Source organism: Protopterus annectens, chromosome 1.part0, assembly GCF_019279795.1.
Source record: "Protopterus annectens isolate FY-2018-M chromosome 1.part0, PAN1.0, whole genome shotgun sequence".
Lineage (NCBI taxonomy): Eukaryota > Metazoa > Chordata > Ceratodontiformes > Protopteridae > Protopterus > Protopterus annectens.
The window spans coordinates 1,805,555,166-1,805,577,003 of NC_056725.1; the positions used below are offsets into that span (position 1 = coordinate 1,805,555,166).

General features: G+C 40.8%; 1 protein-coding gene across 3 annotated transcripts in view; it reads right to left on the reverse strand.

Moving 5' to 3' along the window:
- STX11 (syntaxin 11) overlaps positions 1–21,424 on the reverse strand; it is a 1,126,953-nt gene extending 1,105,529 nt beyond the window's left edge. For all 3 annotated transcript variants that reach the window (XM_044069646.1, XM_044069655.1, XM_044069651.1), the window contains exon 1: positions 20,979–21,424. The gene's annotated coding sequence lies outside the window, so the exon portion shown is untranslated. The remainder of the gene's footprint in view (positions 1–20,978) is intronic.
- Positions 21,425–21,838: the final 414 nt, after the last annotated feature.

The window sequence follows — 21,838 nt, forward strand, 5'->3', positions numbered from 1 at the left end:
TGTCGATGTTCTCCATCATAAGTAGTGCATCGAGCAAGTGCATTTTGAGATTTAGACTTTTAGCGTTGAGCAGCATGACCCTCGATTGCATTTGTTTGTAGCTGTTATGGCGGTAATTTGGTCTTTGGAACACCACCTAAAAAAGCCACTATAGGGGTGGCAAGTGCCTTGGCCAGTATCCAGAAGCCCAGGGGTGACAGATGCAGGCCGCCTCTGGCAAAGCATCAAGGTCTGTCAATCATGTCATCCCAGGCAGACAGATACTGGATCCCATTAGAATGACCCAGAAACTTAGCCAATTGTTGAAATCAATCATTTTCTGCTTGTACTGTGGTATCATTCTGTGTGAGGGTAGGATGCTGCTCAGGGCTAGGGTCATACCCGCCGGGGCTACATAATCCGAGAGCTCCTCCATGTCTCTTTTCATGTAGTCCAGGGAGGTATGTCTCAGGTCATTCACACCCACGTGTACAATGACAGAGTCGTATTTGTACCTGTTGTTGAGGGACCTGAGTGCATACATTGTGTGGCAGATCCTGGCACTTGACAGGCAGCTGACTGCTATTTTCTCCTTATTCAACCTAGTAAGTGGGACATCAGTGTGCCTCACTATCGAGTCACCTATGACTAGTGTGCTAGGCATGCTGTTTTGCCTTGGGGGCTTTGGTTGAGTGGCACACTGTTTAGGAGAGTTGTGTGTCTCGTGATTAATGTTTTGTTGTGGTGGTCGAGTGCATTTCTGCCTTGGAGGTCTCTGCTGTTTGGGTAGATTTTTGAGAGCCTCCGCGAGGGTGGGTGTGTGGTTTGTGTTTTTATGTGAAGGCAGTGCTGGTGTGTGTTCTGGAGTGCTGTGTGTTCCATGTGGTGTGGTGCAAATGTTGACCTTCTCCTCTTGACCAGCTATATGTTAACCTATGCTAGAGACAGCCCATACATTTGTAAGATTATTCACAATAACTGGAAAATTCTTTCATCTGATGAAAAATTAAGACACATAGTAGGCCCATCTCTGACTTTTGGTTCTAAAAGCAATAGGAATTTGAAAGAATTACTTTGTAATTCCAAAAAAGGAAAGAACATGGTCAGGAATAGTAAAATTGGAACTTTCCTGTGCAGAACATGCTCCTGCTGTAAGTATATAAACAGCGGCAATGAGTTTGTACATCCCATAACAGGACAACATGATTTATGTAAAGATTATGTTAGTTTCAGCACTAAGCATCTTGTTGATATAGCCAATTGCACCTCCTGTAAGAGTTATTACATAGGTAAAAGGGACAGACATACAGAAAGAATAAGGAAACAAGTTAGGGATATAAAATTTAAGGATGACAAGAGTCCGTTGTTTAGACGCATAACTGAACATCCAGGACATTATTTTTTTTATTTACAGCTTTACAAGTGGTAAATAATGATACACGATGAGGGGATAAGATGCCAAAGACTGAAACCATCAAATGAAATGGATAGCAGCTTTACAAGCCTATAGACCACCAGATATAAATACTACTATATCTGTTAAACTGGCCCTTAAGGGGCATAGGCTTCAGCAGAAAATCTGATTGGCTGACAAGAAGGTGCGTCTACAAAAGATATGATTGGTGTTTGTTTATATATAAAAGGAGTAAATAACTTTTAAGAATTAGATTTGAGGAAGGACTAGTGAATAGTCCGAAAGCACTCATCGTTTTATTTGATTTTATAATAAAGTTTTAAGTTTTACGCTTCTAGCCCCGGTGACCGCTACATTCTGTTACTTCATTTGTAACCCACAAACGTTTACTAAGTGATAGTTTTATACTGTGCTCATCAGTGTAGTGTTGTTATGATAACTTGCTCTTTACAGCTCTACATATACATTTTATTACTGTGGTTCTCTATCCAGTATACCTCTTGCTAACAGACTTTCAGCTTATAGTCATAAACTTTTTTCCCCATCTCTCTTCTATTACACCTTCCCCATACTCTCTTGCTATAAATCACTGTGGTTCTTCCTCCATCTCTTTTTAAAATTAGTCTTTATTAAACTGTCGTTTTTGACAATAAACTTGAGTTGCTCCTTTCTTTCCTTTCACAGTCTGTAATCACTACATCTGACTCAAATACTGTAGATGCTTTGCCACAAGGGCAACTCCTACATGTTTTCATTGAGACTTTTGTGTTTATACTATGTAAGCAAATTTAACTTGAAGAACCTTACTGTGTTATTAGCTTCAGCTAGTAAATACATTCCTGATTGTGTGGAAATTGGCTTTAAATCGCCTCCCCCTCCAAAAGAGTAGTCCTTGCACTACAAGGACCACTTACTAAGTTGACCACTGTCCTTGCTCTTGACCAGTAGATTACACTGTACATATCAGTTACTTAGTCTTTCTGGATGACCGGTTTCTGCATTCAGGAAATGAAAGAAAACCTGCTCTACTTTGTACCATTCTGTTAATTGCTTTGTATTGGCTATAAACCGATTACTTTCCGTTATAATCTTACTCAAGGGTTGAAGCCTACTTTCCTTTATAATCCTACCCAAGGGTTGAAGCCTGCTATGCTTGACTTTGATCCCCTAACCCCAATTCTTGCCCACTCCCTGTTACTCTGCAATTATACTTCTTACATACACATCTCACTTGACTCCTATTCGCTAACTCTCCCAAACATCTTACTACTATCATACAAACACTCGTTTCTTTTTGCCTAATCCCTAACCTCCATTGAATCCTTGAGCACCACTCCCAACTTGCTATCTCCATCCCATACTGCACTGCACTACATTCATTCATAGCTGCGGTTAGGGAAGGGTGTGAATATCTGTTCCACATTGCATCTTCTACTTTTCCGAAATAAACTCTCACTTTTTCCTTTTTTTAAGTACATCCACATACTCTAGCCTTTTAAAACCCATCTACTCCTTATATTCCAGAGAAGATACTAGGACAACCCAAGTCTGTTCCTTACTTCTTTTCTACCTACCGTCCATCAGTTTCGGATTCCACCACCACTAAATATCATTTTGCAGTGCATCTTCTTCCTTCTTGATCCTTACTTCCCCACTAAATACCAAATATAACATAAAATCATAGGAGACTACTAGGCTATCAACCCGGAGGTCATTTTAAATCTTGTAGTTTCAACCCATTGAAATACCGTAGAGGTACTAGCCAATACCAAAGACTGCATTTAGTGATGACTGCCCATGTCCAGGAGGGTTGTGGGCGCTATCCCCGGTAAGAATTTACAGTGCCCCATCCACTCACCCAGGTTTCTCTTGAACAGTGTCACAGAGGTCCTCCATTTCGCTGGGAGATAAATCTGTCCCTCCAGCATGTCATATTTAAGTCGCAGCCTATATATAAGCCCCTAGAACAGGTAGCCCTAGACCCATTTGATTTATGGATATGCAGCAAGTTCATTAGGTATGGGCCTTGGGTTGCTCTGTAGGCCAGGCATAAGTCTCCCTTAAGAAGTCTATATGATACAGAGTACAGTGACAGGGATTTTAGTCCATCCATGTAAGGCACATGCTGGAGGCCCTTCTTTGTTGGACACCTCGGAGGGCTCTCTAATTGCTGTAGGTGTTTAGTACAGTACATGCTGAATGGGGTGTTATACTCAATTATGGGCTGGATAAGTGCAGACTATAGGAGAGTTATAACTTCTTTTGCTCTCAAGGCGATGCCTTTACTAATCAAGTGAGCTTTCCTTACAATGGTAAACATGTGGTGGTAGAAGTTAAGGTCGCAATCAACCTGTGATTCCAGGTCCCTTACCACTTCATGGGTACTTAGGATATCCCTCTACTTAAATCATGGTCCTCCTCAGCTTATCCTCTATTCTTCTCCTACTACTGGGCCATCTCATCCTACCATGACTCTATAATAACTCTCAACAAATCTCAAACTATATCCCAACCACCTAGTCGTACTTCCTCCCTATACTTTCCATGTATCACACCAAACCTATTTAATAATGCCTCCCACCTTTACTCTAAATATAGACCGATGAACTTCATTTCAACTCAAACCAAAACAAAATTAAGTGGAAAAATACTGTCCAAAAAACAAAATCCATAATTCCCCAATATACTAAACTCCTTCTAGGATTAGACAGATATTCACCCTAATCCTGCCTCCACCTATCACAACGAACATCAACACAATTCTCTTCCACTCATTACTTTACCCCTTCAACAGTCAACCCCTAACCCACTAATCTAACTTTTTCTGCCATAAATCTTAGAAGCATAAAAAATAAAATTGCTGTACACACCTGGATTACCCAAGATAAACCTGATATTCTCGCTGTAAGTGAAACTTGGTTTAAACCCAACATAAACGACTCGAAAATTACATCTCCGGACTATAATATCTGTAATGACTATATAAAGAAGAAAGGTGGTGGTAATGCTTTAATATTCCCCAACAACTACCACATTTCTCCTTACAACAAACCAATACCAAAATTCATTTCAGCAGAGCTTATTACTTTCTTAAAATTAAACAATTATAAACAAATATGTATTACTGTCCTTTACATCCCTCCTAGCAACAATACAGCTATCCTGGAAAATATCCCTAACAATTCCACAAGAAAAAACTACTACTAGGTGTTGTGAATGTCAATTGGTTTTGACATAACTCCCCCACATCTAGTGCAACTTTATTTGGTTTCACACAACTAATTAATAGGCCCATACATTATAGAAAGACATCAAATTCCCTATTAGTCTGGATCCTAGTATCAGACTAGCAAATACAACACTTCAGGTACAATGTGTGACTGTCTCAGTGATCATCTCCCAATCTATACAACCGGCATCTCATACATGCACTTAAACGGCATTTTTATAAAACAACACGTAAACTTTCCAAGTTTAACCCAGAAACATTTATTACTACCCTATTATCTATTAACTGGAACTTCCCAAAAATCCTCCACTAAAGATGGCACTGTAAATGAATTCAATACAGCGTTCCTGAATATCCTAAATTGCCTTGCACCTCCTAGAAAGATGAGACTAAAAACAAATAATGCAATTTGACTAAGAGTAGAATACAAATGCGAGACGGAAAACAAGCATGGAAAGAATGGCAACACCACAGTATCGCGAACACTTCAGAATGCTACTCAAGCATGGAAAGAATGGTAACACCACAGTATCGCGAACACTTCAGAATGCTACTCAAGCATGGAAAGAATGGTAACACCACAGTATCGCGAACACTTCAGAATGATACTCAAGCATGGAAAGAATGGTAACACCACAGTATCGCGAACACTTCAGAATGCTACTCAAGCATGGAAAGAATGGTAACACCACAGTATCGCGAACACTTCAGAATGCTACTCAAGCATGGAAAGAATGGTAACACCACAGTATCGCGAACACTTCAGAATGATACTCAAGCATGGAAAGAATGGTAACACCACAGTATCGCGAACACTTCAGAATGATACTCAAGCATGGAAAGAATGGTAACACCACAGTATCGCGAACACTTCAGAATGCTACTCAAGCATACAATAAAGCAAATTAGACAAAAACTATACTACAACAACTTTCAGAATAATAGTAAACACAATCCTAAAAATATTCTGGACAGCCAGTAAAGAAACCTTGCATCCCAGCCATATATTCAACCCTAACCCCTCTCCCAATAACTTATCACTTGAAACCACGACACAATTAAACTCTTATTTCATAGACAGTATAGCATCTCTAACCAAGGATTCCCCAACATCTGATCCTAATTCTGCCCGGCAGCCATGTATCACCATATCCACTTTCACCTTAAAACCTGACCCCACATCCTATATAAAACTACTCAAACAATTTCAAACCATGCTCTACTTCAGCTGATGACCTTCCAAACAAGTACCCTAAAAGAACAGCCATAAGCATTCCCTGCCCTGTCTCAACCCTTATAAACAGATAAATCCATGAATCTCTCATTCCCCCTCTCTGGAAAAAGTCACACATTATCCCTCTGCACAACAGAGGAAATTCAGCAGACATTACTAACGCTTGTCTTATCCTCCTCTCTAAAACACTTGAAAAATGTATTAAAAAACAAAACTAACTATCTCCTGCAGGAAGAACTCGTCACCTACATAATACTATGGGAAGGACATAAGACATGTTAACACTGCATTTCTAAGCTATACAGATACTGATAATAAAGCTATAGGTAATGGCAAACTAGTCTCTTCCTTATTTCTAGACTTGTCTAAAGCCTTTAACAGTTTGTCATGGCAATCTTCTACTTCAAATGTCCTTATTAGGTCTCCCTCAGCTCACCTTACCCTCACAAACTACCTATCCAATAGGTATCAGTCAGTAAAATGGCACTTCACTCTCTCTCCATACTTCCCACAGTCACCATCAGTGTACCACAAGGCTCTAACCTTGATCCAGTCTTCTTTAATATTCTCATCAACACCCTCCACTCATCCACACAACAGGCCTCCCTAATACAGTAAGCAGATGACTCCACACTCATTTGCACATTTCACATGACACTTCCAAATAATTACTGAGGAAGCTTTAACAGCAACTGAAACATGGCTTTGTAATTTGCAACTCATGCTGCACCCTAAAGACTACTACTTTTTTTCTCCAAATCCCACTTTCATGAAAAACAAAATTAAGTCCTCTCTTTTTGATAATACAACCACAACCACTGAAGTCACTTCTTATAGCAAATCATTAGGGATGATAATCTTAAATTCATAGGTAGGTACTAGGCTATCTGCCCGAGGGCATTTATAAGCCTAGCCAGAGTGTGTCGGCTTTCGCCACCCCATTGATTAATCAACTGATCCTCTGTCAAGCAGAGCCAATGAAGTGATCCCAGGGGTGTATTTTCTGTTACCCGTCCACTCGTCAAGGTTTCTCTTGAAGAGTGTTAGTGAGGGGCTCTGCCTAATGTAGTTTGGAATTTTGTTCCAAAGCATGGGGAGTCTCTAACAGGAATCTATCCCTCCAGCATGTTCTATTTATTCTTGTGGTGAGGTTTAGCTCACTAGAGCGCGTGGCTCGCAGTGACTTGCATTTCTTTAGGTGGAGCATGTCCATCAATTCTGAGTTGGACATGGCTTTGTAAGTCAGGCAGAGATCACCTCTGAGTAAGCGATATGCCACTGAGTACAGCCAGAGTTTTTTCAGTCGAGCTGCATAGGACATATGTTGGAGGCCAGTAATCCTCTTGGTGAGATACTTTTGTGGTCTCTCCAACTGTTGGAAGTGTCTTGTGAGGTACATCCCAAATGGGGCATTGCACTCTATGATGGGTCTGATGAGTGATGAGTAGTGGGGCACTATAACCTCTATTTCTAGATGCAAACCCTTTAGTAATTAGATGGGTCACATAGAAGGATTTTCTAACTACTTTGGCAATATGATTGTCAAAGGAGAGATTACTATCTACCTGGGTCCCCAGATCTCTTATCTCTTCTGTATTAAGGGGGCTACCACCCATGTGATAATTTGTGAGTGTTTTGTTTTTCCCAAACAGGATGACTATGTATTTTTTGGCATTTAGCTTGAGGTCATGACTTTGACACCAGGTGTCCCGTCTCCGTAAGGCCCTTTTGGAGGATGTCCGTGTCAGCCGGAGAGTCAATTATGGCTCCCAGGTTGCAGTCATCAGCGAACTTGGTTAGCCATAGTCCTCCTGTGTTTCCCTGTACTTCTGAGAAGTATATCCTGAACAGTAGGGGTCCCAGGACCGAGCCTTGTGGGACACCACTTTTGACTGGTTTAGAGTCAGACCTGGAGCCTGCTATTTTTAGCGTGTGAGTTCTTTCTGTAAAGCAGTTGGCAACCCATCTTGTGATGTAGGGGTTTATGTTCAGGCTGGTGAGTTTTTCTGTAATAGAGTGGGGAATGGTGTTGAAAGCCTTGGTGAGGTCAAAGTTGGCTGTGTGAACCACCTTTCCCTCGTCTATGGCCTTGGTGACTGTCTCGTAGAAGTCAACCAGGTTTAGTAGGCATGATCTGCCCTTAACAATGCCGAATGGGTCGGGCCAAGTGTTTGGAGGTTTCCAATGTTTTTGTTAAGGAGTTCCATGATGATGCGCTCCATAGCCTTGCAGACCAGGCTAATCAGGCTTTTGAAAGGGCTATTTTCACCAGTGCATCTGCGATTTCCGGGACACTACACTTTTTCGGTATTGTTGTGGGCCCTTTTGGGGGTGAGAGTGGGGTGAAGTTTGCACTGAATCTATCTACCAGGATGTTGGCAATATCAGTAGGTTCAGTATATTTTGTGCTATTTTGCACTAGTTCAGTGCATATCTGCGAGTTGCCACTTAGATTCTTAACATAGCTAAAGAAGGCTTTGTGGTTATCTTTGAATCCATGGCTATTTTTCTTTCGAAGTTAGCCTTGGATGATTTTACGAGGGACCTTAGTTTCTTATCGATACTGATCAGGGATGTCTTTCCTTCTTGAGATTTGCTTTTTTTCTGAACTAGTTTCCTCCTTCTATTGTATAGCCTGTTTATAGCAGGGGTCCAACAAGACTGGTTTCCTTCTCTTAGAGACGCGAGTCTTGGCTTTGCTAGGGATGGCACAATCCATGCATCTTTGTAGGTGCTCATAGAGTGCATTTGTAAAGGTTTCTGCATCTTGGGCAGCGTTATCCTTTAGCGTGGGGCTGTGAATCTTACCGCCTTTGTCTTAAGTAAGGTGAAGTTTGCTTTAAAAAAGTTTTTTACTGTGGTTTCCTTAGTTGGGGGTGGTGGTGGTGGTGGAGTGTGGACAGCCAGCGTGATTAGTTTATGGTCTGATCTAACCAGCGACGGGTTGACCTCCAGTGTGGAACACCTGTCGCCCATGTTTGTGATGACCAGGTCCAATATGTTTTCACCTCTGGAAGGGGTGTTTACCAGCTGATCCAGGGTGTTTGAGTTGATGAATTCCAGGAAGCGCTGGGCCTGGATGTTTGTACTAGAGTAGTTTTCCCAGTTAATGGTAGGGTAATTGAAATCGCCCAATATCAGGGTGTTCGGTAGGACCTTCATGTTTTCCAGTGTCTCCAGAAAGGTGGAGTGGTGGTGATCTGTAGCAGGCCACAATTTGCATTGCAGATTTGCCCGATGTTAGTTGCACATGGATGATCTCAGAGGTATCATGCTGTTCCACTAACCTGGAGGTATAGGTATCCTTGATGAATATGGATACACTCCCTCCTTTTGTGTTTCGGTCCATGTTCTTTGGCCGAAACGTGTGATATGACTTGTAGCCCGGTAGTGCTGGGGTGCTCTCTGGAGCCTTGAACCAGATTTCAGTTACTGCACAGATGTCGACGTTCTCCATACTGAAGAGTGCTTCGAGTGCGTGCATTTTGAGATTTAAACTCCTGGTGTTGAGTAGCACAACCCTCAATTTTTTGTTAATTGTGCTTGTTTACGGTGGTGGGTTTGACTTTTGAGCCTTGCCTAAAAAAGGCACTATGGGGGCAGCAAGAGTATTGGCCAGTATTCGAAAGCCTAGGGGTGACAGGTGCAAGCCATCTCTTGCAAAGCAATGCAGCTTGTCGAGCATGTCATCCCAGGCTGACAGACACTGGATCCTCTTTGAATGACACCAGAAGTTTAGCCAATTGTTGAAATTGATCATGTTTTCTTTATACTGGGGTATCATTCTTGGTGAGGGCAGGATGCTAGTCAGGGTCACACCAGCCTGGGCTACATGATCAGAGAGCTCTTCCATGTCTCTTTTCATGTAGTCCAGGGAGGTACGTCTCAGGTCATTCACACCAACATGAACAATGACAGAGTCATACTTGTACTTGTTCTGGAGTGACCTGAGTGCTTGTGTTATGTGGTGGATTCTGGCTCCCGACAGGCAGCTAATAGTAACCTTCTGCTTGTCCAGCGTAGTGAGTGGGACGTCAGTGTGCCTGACTATAGAGTCACCTATTACTAGTGTGTTAGGTATGTTATTTCACCTTAAGGGCTGTGATTGTGCGGCACACTGATTTTGTGTTTTATGTCTTGTCTAGTTTGTGACAGGAGGTGCAGGTTGTTTGGATGTCTGCTTTGAAGGTCTCTGATGCTTTTGCAGGTTTTTATTTAGAGCCTCCGAGTATGATTTTGTGTATTTATGTATATTTTTTGCCTGTGCTGGTTTAGTAGGTCTGTGTGTGGCTGGAGGTGTGGTGCAAGTGTTAACCTTCTCCTCTTGACTGTCTGTTCCAGTCTTGGGTGGAGACAGCTTAGCCTCCAATTTGGCTGTATAATTGCATCTCTCACATATGTTAGTGTTTTGTGGTGGGAGAGGGTTGTCTGTGTACGTGAGGCAGTTGTAACATTGCCTCAGGATACTCAGACACAACTAAAACTACACTTGCTGCTACTTTTCTCCTCCCCACACTTCTTTATGTTGCTTCCATCTTTACTAACCTTCAGGTACCACAAAAATCAAAACTTGAACAATGTTATAATAAAATTGCTAAATTTGTAGCAAATACCCCTTTCAGAAACCACCACTGTACAACACTGAAAAGCCCAAATTAACTAAACCATCAACTAACATATGCACAGCTTCTTACTACCTATAAAATTATCCAGAATCCATCTGCCTGTTCAGCACTAAATAACTTTGACTGGGAACATAGTTTTGTAGAATCATTATGATCCAATGATTCCAAAAATTCTTGTCTGACCACAAACCTATCAAATCTGCTTAACATTGTTTGTACTTGTACCAGGTTTATAAGGCCTGAACTCCTTGCCTGTAACCATCAGGTCAATAACTTCTCTCCTATTTTTAAATAGGTTCATAGATTAGTACTAAGCTAACTGCCCTTGTGAGCCATTTTAAGCCTAGCCAATTATCCCTTGCGAGACTCAAACTCTGCACTGTGTGTTTCTAAGGCAAACACCTTAACCATTAGGTCACCCACCCAACTCCTTCTGAAAGTCTTCAAACCTTCTGGTTCTTGCTCAACACCAGGAAAATCTATATCCGTAAATGTGAACAAATACCTAACCATACCGTACATCTGCCTCTCACTTATTCATTCTTTCCAAACTTTTTAACTCAATATACCATAAGCTTGCTTTTCTCTCAGTTTATATTTTAATTCCTGTTTGTGTTATACTAACTTTTAAACTGGCTAAAATGTCTTTATTATATCATTGTTATATAACGTATCTATTAACCAGTGTTTTCATATTATATATCTAATATAGTATAATTATTTAAATTCTAGGGGGGGGTTTGTATTATTTTTAGACTGAATGACTACAGGCCTGTTTCTTTGACATCAGTAATCATGAAGACTTTTGAGAGGCTGGTGTTAGCTCACTTGAAGGAAATTACAGCTCCCTCATTGGACCCCCTTCAGTTTGCTTATTGAGAGAACCGGTCAGTGGATGATGTAGTTAATATGGGCCTGCACTATATCTTGCAACATCTTGACAACCCAGGGATATATGCAAGGACTCCGTTTGTGGGCTTCAGCTCTGCATTTAATACAATTATTCCAGAACTTGTTCACGTGAAACTCTCCAAGCTTTACGCCCCTGCCTCCACCTGTCAATGGATCACCAATTTTCTAACCAATAGGAAACAGCAGGTGAAACTGGGGGAATTTACATCTAGCTATCGCACGATCAATACAGGTGCCCCCCAGGGATGTGTGCTCTCTCCCTGCTATTCTCTCTTTACACTAATGATTGTACCTCTAAGGACTCCTCTGTCACACTTAAATACGCAGATGATATAACCATCATTGGGCTCATCAGGAATGGTGATAAGTCTGCATACAGGCAGGAGGTTGAACAGCTGGCCCTTTGGTGTAGTCAGAATAATCTGGAACTGAACATTCTTAAAACTGTGGAAATGACAGTGGACTTTAGGAGTGGTACTACAATATTATACCCCTCTTTATATTTAATACTGTTGTGTCAGTTGTAGAATCCTTTAAGTTTTTGGGATCTATAATCTTCCGGGACTTGAAGTGGGAGACCGACATAGGGTCCATCATAAAAAAGGCACAACAGCGAATGTACTTTCTGCGACACCTGAGGAAAATCAGCCTCCCACAGGAACTGTTGATTCGGTTCTATACAGCAGTCATTGAGTTTGTTCTCAGCTCATCCATAACGGTGTGGTTTGGATCTCTTTCTAATCATGACAAAAATAGGTTACATCTAATAGTCACGTCTGCCGAAAATATCACTGGTGCTAGTTTGCCCTCCTTATAGGATCTGTATTATTCCAGAGTCATGAAAAGGACAGGGAAAATCATCACCGATCCTTCATATCCAGGCCACCATCTTTCTGAACTATTACCCTCAGCTAAGTGTTGTACATTAATGCACACTAAAACAAGCGGATATAAGAATAGTTTTTTCCCCACAAGCTATCAAGTTCATAAACGGTTGACTCGGCTTATTAGGTCGGAGTATTCTTTTTCCCAAGCCTCAGAGGATTCTGCAGTATTGTTTACATATTGGTAATACTTGCTTTTTTTAGAATTTATTTATTTAATTTATTTATTTATTTCACATTTGTTGACCGAGAATGTCTGATTGAGCTTGTGCCCCTTTTCAGCAAAGGCCTGGGGAGAAAACCTCCACAACGTATTACATACACCATAGAAATGTTTACAAACAGTACAGTATACATGAAGCAATATAAACTTGCATTATAATGCTTGGATTCCCACTTGGAGCATGAGAGTTCAAAAAGTGTTATTTACAAAAAAGGCAATAAAACAATATGTTAAAGTCATTTATATATCTGAAATACATAAGGAATTCCCCATTTAGAGGGAAAGTAATGACAAATTAACTCAGAGTTTAAAATAAGAGTACAGAAAGTACTGCATATCAAATCTTAGTTCTTACAGGCATGTACATCAGTAAACAGAAGCAGAGGGGAAGTTGATAGAGAGCAGGTGACAGAAAAAGGTTAAGTGTCAAGAGGAAAAAAGGGGGTGGCTATGGGTAAAAAAGAGGGAGATTAAAGATTTTTTTTAATTTATAAATTAGAGAGGAGAGTAGTAGTAGAATCAAGTGAAATCTGAGAAAGTGGAGTAAGCTAAGTGGGAAAAGAAGGGAGGGAGGTAAATATGAGTAGTGGAGAAATTTAATGAAAAAAAGGGTACTTATGTATTATCGCAACCAGATTGCACATCTCTCAGAATCCTTGAGGTTATGGCCAAACGAGTGTTTCTGCTGTGGCAGGAGTTGAAAAAGATACTAAACAGCTTTCTATGACATTATGTGATCACCCAGGAGCACTACTGAGCCCCAAAGTTCTCTTCAACCTTCAGGTCCGTTAGCGACGGTTTTCATTTTAAATGCTGTGGACCCGACTGTGCTAACAGAATACAACAAGACGATGTAAGTTAATGCCTCCGAATCACATGCCACAACAACTTGAGTAGATGTAAACACTATGAAAATTGTGTAGATATTCAATGATTACCACTGTGTTTCTCCCTGCTGTACCAAAATTTGGAAGCAGGGAAGACATACACTGACACCCAGTAAACGTAGTCCTATCAATGCATGACATTTTCTGGCTACTCCCTTACCTCGCTGATGTGTTACAGGTTGATGGTTCCTAAGCCATCTCAGAACTGTGACCAAGACATCATGCACAAACGTGAAATTTGTAACACTGTGATGTCAGTTAAGACACATACAAGAGGATAGCAACCCCAGGGGCCGAAATACTATGTCAAGATGGTAAAGCCGACAAATTACATTACTGCTTTTTCGCAACCGTCTCTCAGAAAAAGCCAGTCCTTTGAGTTCACATAGCGCTCAGGTCGAAACAACTACGAATAACAGAAGCATGAAATGTCGCTTCCAGGTTAGTTTGAGTCTTTCGGCTTTTCCCGGTTAGGGGTCGCCACAGCGGAACTCCGGTCCGCTAATAATTGGTAGTCGCTTCCAGGTTAGTAATTGTTCAAAATTTATGACAGTAAGGGCAATGACTTGTTTGTCCATAATTTGCACAATTATGAGTGATTTGCAACCTGCTTGCTACAGATGTGCAATCTGGTTGCGATAATAAATAAGTACCGAAAAAAGGTATTAGCAGTTAGAGTTCTGAAGTACTGAAATTTATTTCAGTATTTCTTGCACTGAGTTGCACTTTGCACCATGTATGTACATGTATGTTTACTTTTTTGCCTTCTTAATAGTCGCATGTATGTCATTTGTCCTGTTCTTAATAGCTATATGTCATTTATGTAATTCAAACTTGCAGAGTCACTGAAACTGGAGTCATATTCCTTGTATGCGTGCATACTTGGCCAATAAATGTGATTCTGAGACTGTAAAAATTATTGTTCTTAAAAGGTTTTGTAATATTTTGGACCTTTTCTCCCTGGATCTCCACTGAAAACGGGCTCCTACATACTCAGACTTTCCTGGGAATTAAATGTCAATAAATGAATAAATAAAATTGTTGCAGTTACAAAAAAGCATGCCTCTTAAAAGTGGATCACTATACAAACAATTTGGCCAATTATTACGGCTACCATATTTTTAGATACAAAAAGTAGAAATCCTTATTGAATCTTGAAATTTTGCAGCACAAGCTATGCCAACAGTCAGTGAAAAAATAGCTTCATCTTATGACAAAAATAAAGACTGTTGTGTGCAGCGCTGGTTGATTATACTATTTTTAGTCATAGGTGACTCTATAGTCCGGCACACTGATGTCCTACTCACCAGGTTGAACAAGGAGAAAATTACATTCAGCTGCCCGTCGGGTGCCAGGATCCACCACATAATGCATGCACTCAAGTAACTCCACAACAAGTACAAATATGACTCTGTCATTGTCCATGTTGGAGTGAATGACTTGAGACGTACCTCCCTGGACTACATGAAAAGAGACACGGAAGAGCTCTCGGATCATGTGGCCCAGGCAGGTATGGCCCTAACCCTGAGTAGCATCCTGCCTTCGCCCAGAATGATACCACAATACAAGGACAAGATGATTGACTTCAACAATTGGCTACGCTTCTGGTGTCATTCAAAAGGGATCCAGTATCTGTCTTCCTGGGATGACATGATTGACAGACCACGATGCTTTGCCAGAGATGGTCTGCACCTGTTGCCCCTGGGATTCAGGTTACTGGCTAAGGCTCTTGCCACCCCTATAGTGCCTTTTTTAGGCAAAGTTCAAAGGACAAAACCACCACCGTAACAGGTACAAGCATGCAAAATCTGAAGGTAATGCTACTCAATGCTAGAAGTCTAAACCTCAAAATGCACTCTTTCGAGGCACTCCTAAAAATGGAGAACATCGATATATGTGCAGTAACTGAGACCTGCTTCAAGGCTCCAGAGAGCACCCCTGCAATACCAGGCTACAACTCTTACCACACTTTTAGACCACCAAACCAGGACCAAAACACTAAAGGTGGAGGAGTGTCAATATTCACCAGGGATATTCACACCACCAGGCTAGTTGCCCAACACAATGCGTCTGAAATTCTCCAGGTGCAACTAACACTAGGTAAGACTGCAATCCAAATTGTAGCTTGCTACAGATCCCCCACCATACCCCAAGATTCTCACTACACCTTTCTAAACATACTGGAAAATATTAGGATAGAACCAAACACCCTAATACTGTGTGATTTTAACTACCCTGCTATTAACTGGGAAAACTACTCATGTATCAACACCTTTGCCCAACGAGTCTTGGAATTCATAAATTCTAGCGCCCTGGATCAACTAATCCACAGTCCCACCAGGGGCTCCAATATCCTAGACCTGGTCATTACCAACATGGGAAATAGATGCTCCACACCTATGGTCACCCCCTCGTTAGTCAGGTCTGACCATAAACTAATCACACTTAACATCCACATCCCACCCCCACCCCCACCCCCCCCAGTAAGGAAACCTCCATAAAAAACTTCTCCAAAGCCAACTTCATGCTACTTAAGTCAGAAGTGACAAACTTCATGACACCCATGCAGACGGGAACTGAAAAAACTGCTGAATCCTACACTAAGGCACTGTACGAGCACATCCACTCATGCATGAATCGTGCTATCCCAAATAGAACCAAGATGCTCTCATCCAAAAAAAGGAAGCCAATCTGGTGGTCCCCTGCCATAAACAAACTTTACAACAAAAGGAAGAAACTGTTGCAGAAAAGAGGAAAATCCCCAGATACAAAAAACTCCCTTACCAGCCTCAGTAAGAAACTGAGATACCTCATAAAATCCTCCAAAGCTAGTTACGAAAATAAAATTGCCAAAAATTCCAAAGACAGCCACAAGGCATTCTATAACTCTGTCAAGAATCTAAATGGCAATGCTCAGATCTGCTCTGAGCTAAAACAGAATGGCATTAAATATACTGATCCCAAGGATATTGCCAATATCCTGGCAGATCGATTCAGTGCCAACTTCACCCCCTCTCACCCCCTAAATGGCCCATCTCAATACCGTAAGATTGCCAAATTCCAGTAATAACGGCCACACAGGTAAAAAGCACACTCTCCAAAGCTAAGAATACAGCATCCATGGGACCAGATGACATCCCGGGCTGTTTACTACATGAACTACAATATGAACTGGCACCTCACCTAAGTGTCATGTTTAATCATAGCCTCACCTCAGGTTTCGTGCCCACTGAGTGGCGCAGAGCTACAGTTATCCCACTCCACAAGGGGGGGATCCACCTTGGATCCCAGAAACTACCGTCCCATCAGTCTGACGAGCCTTATCTGCAAGGCCATGGAGCGTATTATTATGGAACTTATAAACAAAGACATTGGCAAACTTCAAACACTAGACCCCACCCAGTTTGGGTTCATGAAGGGCCGATCTTGTCTCCTGAACCTGATTGACTTCTTTGAATCAGTCTCCAGAGCCATGGACAAGGGTAAGGTGGTCCACAGAGCCTATCTAGACCTTGCCAAGGCCTTTGACACCATCACCCACTCTGGAATCATAGATAAACTTACTAAGCTGGGCATTAATCCCTACATCACCCAATGGGTTGCTAGGAAATGCATAGTTATCCCCTTTGGGAAAAAAACATGTATCCGTGAATTACCATATAGGTGGCAGTATACTAAAAACCGAAAGTGTGATAAGAGACTTAGGGACACAGGTGGACAGTGGTCTCACCTTTGATAACCACATCGCCACAACAGTCAGGAAATCCTTCTATGTGGCACACCTCATCACTAAGGGCTTTTCATCCAGAAAAAAGGAGGTCATTGTCCCACTGTACTCATCCCTCATTAGACCCATTATAGAATACAATGCCCCATTTGGTATGTACCTCTCAAGACATCTGCAACAACTGGAAAGGCCGCAGAAATACCTCACTAAAAGAATCACAGGCCTAAAGCAGATGCCCTACGCTGACCGCCTTAACAAACTCCAGCTATACTCTGTCGCATATCGTCTACTCAGAGGCGATCTCTGCTTAACATACAAGGCCATGTCAAACCCAGAGCTGTTGGACATGCTACACTTAAAGAAATCCCAATCCCTCAGAGCCACACGCTCCAGGGATCTAAATCTTGTCATCACAATAAACAAAAAACATGCTGGAGGGATAGGTTCCTGACCCAGATACTCCCCAGACTCTGGAATAGATTGCCCATACATGTCAAGCAGAGTGCCTCTTTGGCCCTCTTCAAAAGGAACCTTGATGATTGGATGGGAGAAAGGAAACTCCGGGGATCACGTCATTCACCCTGCTAGACAGGGGTCCAGGGAAGTAAATAGTGTGGGAAGAAATAGCCAGGGAATTGTTATGGCTAGGCTTGTATAGGCCCTAGGGCTGATAGCCTAGTACCAACCTATGAACCTATTTTATGACATTAAGTTTACTTAAATGCAGTGTCAGTTTTGTAACAGAGAAATTTACAACAAAAATATTTTTTGACCTATCAGAACATGTGCTATGGTTCACATTTCACCCTGCAACACAGAGACACTCAGATCAGAACAGCCCTGCAGAATGAGGGAGAGGTTGTAACCTTACTGACTATGTGCAGTGATACTGTTTTTCTTTCTCTCAAGGAAGATTTGGAAACAGTTTCACAAAGCAATACATATTTTTTTCAATAGCAGCTGCTGACATCAGCAAATCTGACTGCCTAGTTAAGACTGAGGCAGTACCTGACAAGATAAATACTGATTTCCTCGTGTCTAAGGTATGTCATGCAGGTGGAGGCAGTTTGTGGCCAAAGCACATGAGGAAGACAATCAAACTTGATTCCAAAGCAAGACAATGAGCATTTTACAAAGTATATGCAGGTTTTTGGTAACTAAATCATACTAGAACCATACTACACAGAGAAAAAAAAAACACTTTGAGTTAAACTATAGGGTAAGGTAGACTTCGTCAGCTTGAAATGCCAGTGATGTACAACATAGGGCAGCATTTTATGAAATGCCATCTCATTTATTTCTTATTCAGCTAAGTGAATGGGTTCACCTGACCCTTTTCAGTCACAATCCACACATTATCTGCCTTCAAGTTTGAGCTCAAGTATTGTGGAGAAGTCAAAAATGGATGACAGTATCAAGTGGTATATGGAGTATAGTTCTTAAGCACACATTTTGGGATGGAGAATATTTTGCTTGTGGGAAAAAGCCCAACATTTTCTAGCAGTAAGTACACAGGAATAAGCAGCAGCTTGTAAATATCTCGTAATCTGTATTCCATGGTTTCATTCCTTCAGTATATATTTGCTTTACTGTGAGATTTGGAGCAAGGCACTTAAACAGAAGGTGCTCAGTTGGGATATTGGGCTATGAACTGATTGCCAGCTGAGAGGGGGCATGCAGATAGGGGGGGGGGGTTGCAACCAGGCAGCTAATGGAAAAAAATTCAGCTAGGCTTCTAAATGGTCTCTCTGACCACATGTCTAGTAATTGCCTACGAACTTATGTGACAGAATAGCACATGGAATGACACAAGGGAAAGATGGTGGGCAGGAAAGGTTGTGGAGTGTCACTGTGCAGGCAGCAGACTGGCAAATGTCCTTTGATAAGTGACTAGATTAGAAAGCATTGCTTAACCGGATGGTAATTAACCCTAAATAATATATGAGGCACTGACAACCATCGGAGCAACTCTAAACCAGTCATCTTCATTTTGAAAGGTTGAAAAATTCTAAGAATGTAAATACTTGATTCTCCAGTTTAGAGTCATTGACAGCCACAACATATCCTGGCACACAGTGGGTATCAGGTAAAGAAAGCACACTTGAAAATAACACGATCTGTCCTTCCTTTTATTGGTGGCCAGGTTAGTATTTTCCTGAGATAAGTGTATTCAAAGTTTAAGACCATGCAAGCAAAGCCAATGAGACATTCACAAACTGAAATTCAGGTTTTGTAGAATATCTCCAGTAAAGCTGCTACTGCCCACACTTAGTGGTACTGGCAGTCATTTTATTTAATTTCATTCCTGAATACTGGTTAACCCGACAGAAAAGGGCAGCTACACAGGGGCATCTAAAGGGAGTCATTCCTAAAAGGATGCAGATATACAAATGAAACAAAGTAACAAAGACAAGAAAACATCATACATGAAATTGATCAATTACCTAAACGACATGGATACATATATTACACAAGGTACGAAAGTATGGGGAACTTAACTAATAAAACAAGGGCATACAAGACCATCACTAAACTTATAAAGAAAATTAAGGTGCACAAAAGTATATACATTTACAATCATTCATGTTCTGGTTCAATATATCAAGTTAGAGACACTTCGCTGCTCTTTGTTAATAGGTCTCACACACTCAGTTAAAGGCAAACAAAAATCACTGAAGTTGTAGGCAGTGCCATTATGAAAGTCAGTAATTCACAGCTGTACTGTGTTTCAGTAACTATTCACTGTAAAAAGGATTATTAATACCTTTTGGCAGGATGGCTGTGAAAACATTTTATTTACAATTTTGCAGTACATTGGGCTTTCATCTAAGCATAGCCTCAAGTAAATGTCTCTGAAGCAATTCAGATGTGTCCATCAAATTATGGAGTTTCAGTGTCTTTGGAAGTAAAGATGGTGAATGGATTTGCATTTTCCCAAACTCATAATGCATGGTTTAATTACTATAACCCAGACATTTAATGAGCGATGCCGACCTGCTCTTCTGAGAACAAAACATTGCTAAGCATGCCAGGTAATCTCAGACCATCTGATGGTATTATCAGTGAAACTGTCTTGCTTGTGATCATCCTTAACCTCACACTAAGAAGTGGAGATAACAAATATAATGTAACTTATCCTAGTACTTCTCAAGGGTCTACCATTTTACTGCTCATCTCTACCCATTTAAAATGTGCTATGCAAGCACAACAGAGGCCATGTTTTATTCAATGTACAATTACTCACTATCTCATTTGAAGAATCATACAATTTCCAAATAAATCAACAGAAAAAAAATGTGAAAGTGATGCACAAGCATTAGGGCTTTAAACTAGATACAGCAATGTGCACAAAAGAACATTTTTATGCCAGATTTATGAAAGACAAGGTTGGTAATTTTAATATTTAAAAAAGCATGCATTTAATCTACCATCCAACCTCTTACAGCAAGAAATTCTGATAAAGGCAGAAATGATGGAGGTATACTTTTTAAATATTGCTCTTACAAACTTAGAAAGTTGATAGAATAACAAGTCTCGAAATGCATGAATTTTCTGAAGGATAATAAGTCTGAAACTCAGAAAAAGTGTTCCATTATTTTCTGACTTCAGTCCTCAATGATTTCTCACCGATTTGTCAGAAAACCACACTTTTATGAGAAACATTCTCTGGTAACAACGTAATCAGTTCTTAGCTTGTCAACAACTCTGTTAAGGCTAATGCTGGCAAGCGAAGGGCTCGCTTTACTCTTCTAACTTTACAGTAGTTAAACTTTAAACAGAATTCACACAAATCTGGAATCACTGATAAATTAAATTCACATGTTAAATATGATCAAGTCTGCTACCTTTCTAAACATACCGTACCATTCAAAGTAATTGTTTCCATAAAATTCAACGACTTCTGGCTACTGCGTACTTGTTTTGTTCAAGACGCGGCTAAGGAACCATCGGTTGCTGTGCAAATAAAACGGTTTCTGTTTCTCAAGGCAAAAGTGCGGCTCACAAACAAAAGACTTGAAACATCTCCTCAGGTAAGACTGTGGTTCAATAAATAAGCAATATGAGAGCTCCCGCAAGCAGAGGTGGGTGTAAAGTGTTCAATGACAAAACATTTTTCTTGTAAAAGTGTTGTTAATAATACTACCAATCTTAGAGAGCAGCAGGAAAGCTTTTGGAACTGGTTCATTACCAAGTACCGGATTACAGCCCTCACCAGAAGTAGCCCAGTTTGGCTCCCCTTCCCAGTCACACCGACATGTTAAAAATGCTCTTCGCGTCATTTGCGCATGTGAGTAACTGATTAAAAACGACTGAGGCTAACTTTCGAGAGGAAAACATGCACTGCTGCTGCTGTCTTGATGATAAATGACAGTTTATATACCTCAACTGACCTGTACAGATTTTCGCAGAACGTCCAGATTTTAGTCTCATACATTTGGTCCGTTTTTCATAAAACTGTGTTTTTCTGACAAATTTCTGGCAATCATTAAAGACTGAATTTAAAAAATAATGGCAAACATTTGCGTTTCAGACTTTATACCATTCAGAAGATTCGTGGTAATGTAAAACTTGTTATTCTATCAACTTTCTAAGTTTGTAAGAAGAATATTTAAAATTTGCCCCCCCTCTGCATTTGGGCCTTTGTCTCACTTTTATTTATGGCTTTCTCCAGATTTCTTCCTCTAAGAGGTTGAGAGGTATGTCACATTTGTTATTCATTTTCC